Source organism: Micromys minutus, assembly GCF_963924665.1.
Source record: "Micromys minutus genome assembly, chromosome: 21".
NCBI classification, from domain to species: Eukaryota; Metazoa; Chordata; class Mammalia; order Rodentia; family Muridae; genus Micromys; species Micromys minutus.
In genome coordinates, this window is record NC_137956.1 from 24,013,357 (window position 1) to 24,017,626 (window position 4,270).

General features: G+C 38.3%; 1 pseudogene across 1 annotated transcript; it reads left to right on the forward strand.

Annotated features, from left to right (window-relative positions):
- The first annotated feature begins 863 nt into the window (after window positions 1-863).
- Window positions 864-2,308, forward strand: LOC308434253 (methionine aminopeptidase 2-like; annotated as a pseudogene). The gene has a single exon. The product of its transcript is annotated as a methionine aminopeptidase 2-like (transcript).
- Window positions 2,309-4,270: the final 1,962 nt, after the last annotated feature.

Sequence of the window (4,270 nt, forward strand, 5' to 3'; positions counted from 1 at the left end):
TGACCACATCATACCCTTATTTCTCAAAAAGTATGAAAATGTTTGGTTTTCAGAACACACATTAAAGATGGGATCCATTCGTTTGATTTAATTCAGGAAAACCATTTTCTCTTTGAAACGCAGCTCTTTGTAAATGTTCATACTTTTCTGTAAAACTTCTAAGTTTTAATTTTCTGTCATATTCGAAAGGGAAAGTCAAGGAATTGAGATAAAAGCCAATTAAATGCAATTGAACATTAACTGAAACAGTGATTTGATTTATGAAGATCCCTGTCATTTAGGTAGTCAAATAATTTTATGTGTGAAGAGAAAATATTTTGCTAAGGAAATATCTGCAATGGTGATGAGTAGCAATGACTCCCAGAAAGGTTGTTTAGTAGTGTCCTAGGGAGGTAGATAATGTCCAGAAGCTTCTTCTTCATTAGAATATTCCATAATATTTAGCTACTTGTGTTTAATGCTTAATGTATGGTGTATAAAAAAGACATTTGGTAAACATTCCATTACAGAGACTACCATCCCAAGTTCTTATCTGTTTATTTTCTTTTCCTGTGTATGCCTCTACTGGAAGCATCGTATCTTCGTATCTTGTATAATAAATATAAATGCTAAGAAAGAACCCCAACAACTGGGTATTAATCCCAAGAAATGTACAGTCGTTTACAGTATAACAAGAATAGGAGCTTGTGATTCTAGATTCAGTGATTGTCATTTACATTATTTTGCCTTCAAAATATTATAGCATAAGAAAGAAACAAGATGGAACGTGTCTTCCGGCGTCGCTGGTGGAGGTGGGTGAAGAAGGAGCGGGCCCTCGCTGCTCATTCTTGCTCCTCTCTCTCCCCCTCTCCCTCGCGGGCAACATGGCGGGCATGGAGGAAGCAGCGTCCTTCGGGGGCCACCTGAATGACGACCTGGATCCAGATGACAGGGAAGAAGGAACCTCCAGCACGGCCGAGGAAGCCGCCAAGAAGAAAAGACGGAAGAAAAAGAAGAAGGGCAAAGGGGCTGTGTCAGCAGTGCAACAAGAGCTTGATAAAGAATCAGGTACCTCAGTGGATGAAGTAACAAAACAGTTGGAGAGACAAGCACTGGAGGAGAAAGAGAGAGAGATGACGATGATGAGGATGGAGATGGTGATGTTGATGGTGCAACTGGGAAAAAGAGGAAAAAGAAGAGGAAGAAGAGAGGACCAAAAGTTCAAACAGACCCTCCCTCAGTTCCAATCTGTGACCTGTATCTTAATGGTGTGTTTCTCAAGGGACAAGAGTGTGAATACCCACCCACACAAGATGTGCGAACAGCTGCTTGGAGAACCACAAGTGAGGAAAAAGAGGCGCTAGACCAGGCTAGTGAGGAGATTTGGTACGACTTCCGAGAGGCTGCGAAAGCACTTCGGCAAGTTAGGAAATACGTCATGAGCTTGATCAAGCCTGGGATGACAATGATAGAAATCTGTGAGAGGTTGGAAGACTGTTTCCGAAAGCTAATAAAGGAAGATGGGTTAAATGTAAGCCTGGCGTTTCCCACCGGGTGTTCTCTCAACAACTGTGCTACACACTACACTCCCGACAGTCTTACAGAATGACTCTGTAAGATCGACTTTGGAACACATATAAATGGTAGAATAATCGATTGTGCTTTTACTGTTACTTTTAATCCCAAATATGACATATTATTAAAAGCTGTAAAAGATGCCACTAATACTGGAATAAAGTGTGCTGGGATTGACGTTCGTCTCTGTGATGTCGGTGAGGCCATTCAAGAAGTTATGGAATCCTATGAAGTAGAAATAGATGGGAAGACATATCAAGTGAAACCCATACGTAATTCAAATGGACATTCAATTGGGCCATATAGAATTCACGCTGGGAAAACCGTGCCCATTGTGAAAGGAGGGGAAGCTACAAGAATGGAGGAAGGAGAGGTGTATGCCATTGAGACCTTTGGCAGCACAGGGAAGGGCGTGGTCCATGACGACATGGAATGTTCACATTACATGAAAAATTTTGATGTGGGACATGTGCCAATAAGGCTTTCAAGAACAAAACACTTGCTGAATGTCATCTTGCCTTCTGCAGAAGGTGGCTGGATCGTTTGGGAGAAAGTAAATACTTAATGGCTCTGAAGAACCTGTGTGACTTGAGCATTGTAGATCCATATCCACCATTGTGTGACATTAAAGGATCATGCACAGCACAGTTTGAACACACCATACGGTTGCGTCCAACCTGTAAAGAAGTTGTCAGCAGAGGAGATGACTATTAAACTTAGTCCAAAGCCAACTCAACGTCTTTATTTTCTAAGCTTTGTTGGAACACATTATACCACAAGTAATTTCCAACATGTTGTCTGTTTTAACAGTGGACCTGTGTAATACTGTTATCCATGTTAAAGGAGTTTGATCAAATCAAACTGTCTACATGTAATTAACCAAGGAAAAGGCTTTCAAGACTTTACTGTTAACTCTTTCTCCCATCTAGGAAATGCTGTACTGCTCACTAGTTAGGAATTACTTACAATTTTGTTTGAAGACCTAAGAGATGCTTTTTGGATATTTATATTGCCATATTCTTACTTGGATGCTTTGAATGACTACACATGCCCAGTTCTGCACCTATGCCCTCTGGTATTGCTTTTTAACCTTACTGGAATTTATTTTCTAAAAAATAAAGACATTTTCAGATCTAAAAAAAAAAGAAAGAAAGAAACAAGCTGCAAATAAAGTGGCAGTCTTTCCCTTTAACTCATTTTATTTTTGTAGGAAAACAGCCACCAACCAAAGAGCATGAGAAGGCTGATCCCTGGCCCCAGGCACATATGTAGCAGAGAACTGCCTTATTTTACCTCATTGGGAGAGGATGTGCCTAATACTGTAGAGACTTGATGCCCCAGGAAAAAAAGGGAAATGCTGAAAAGGGATTAAGTGGTGGTGTGAGGGTAAGTGAGGTGGGTGGGTAGATATATGGGGGCACCCTCTCAGAGGCAAAAGGGAGAAGGATCAGGTGAAGAATGTTTAGAGTGGGGGACTAGGAAAGGAGGCAGCATTTGGGATATAAATTTAAAAAAATTAATAACAAAAACTCTAAGAAATAATAAAAAGGGGGAGGCAGAAACTGACATATAAAGTTTAGATGCCTCAGAAAATTGTAAATTAGTTTGTGACCCTCACTAAAATATGTGGTAACTGAGTATTTGGAAGCAGGTACTCCTATGATAATTTCTTAAAGAACAGAGAAGAAGTCAACTAAACAAATAAACGATGCCACAGGCAACAGAGCACATAAGGCATTAAATGAATAGCCTTGTGATGGAGACACATCTCTTACAAAAGAGATGCATCAGTGGCTTATACAGGAGAAAGCTAAAACTTTCTTCTCTGCTTTATAATGCCATGTGAAAGCATATGATGAGACCAGAACAGGTCTACTGTCCATTTGAGTCCACCACTCAAGGCTGTAGGAATTGTTTACTTGTTTATCGTCAAGCACACAAGTAAGAAAATTTCTATTAATTTAGCTATTATATTGGTAAGAGAGACAAAATTTTATGAATCTTGAAAGTAGACTTTTATTTCTAGACATCTTTAGCTCAATGCAAAATGATTCAAATCTTCTGCTCAATATCACGAATGTTAATCAAAAACTTATTCAGACATTTACTTACAATATCCCCAAGAGGATGTAATTATACTGAAATGGATTCCTGCATTAGTAATAAGTCCACAGAAATAGGTAATTACTAAAATCATAAAACCCAGTACATACTGCTATATAAACTACCTCTACCTTTAAAAATATTTTACAGCTATTTTTAAGACTCTCCTTTTTTTATTCATCTTCATTCTAAGACGCCTCTAATACACATATTCAAAACAAGAGATGGAAAAAGTAACAAATTGGACAAAAAGTGACCCATATCAAAATTTTCAAGTCTTTCTATAAAATGACTTAATATTTCTAAATGGCTTCTTCCTTATCAGCAGTGTAATAATGCCTTTGCAAAAACACATTGTGTCAGAAGTATAAACAAAATCATTGGAGTTTATGGAACAATTTTATTCCTGGTATGATTTCAACCCATATCTAAGACCAACATTTCTTCACTGTACCTGTCCATCTATTCTAGTTGAAATGTTGCATGTAAGGGCATGTTAACTTCACTGTTATTTTAAATGTAATATAAATCATGAGCATTAAATCTAAAGTGAAATTTATCCCCATGAGTTATTTTATTGGAACCATCCTGGCTAAGTCATAGTTTAAATGTC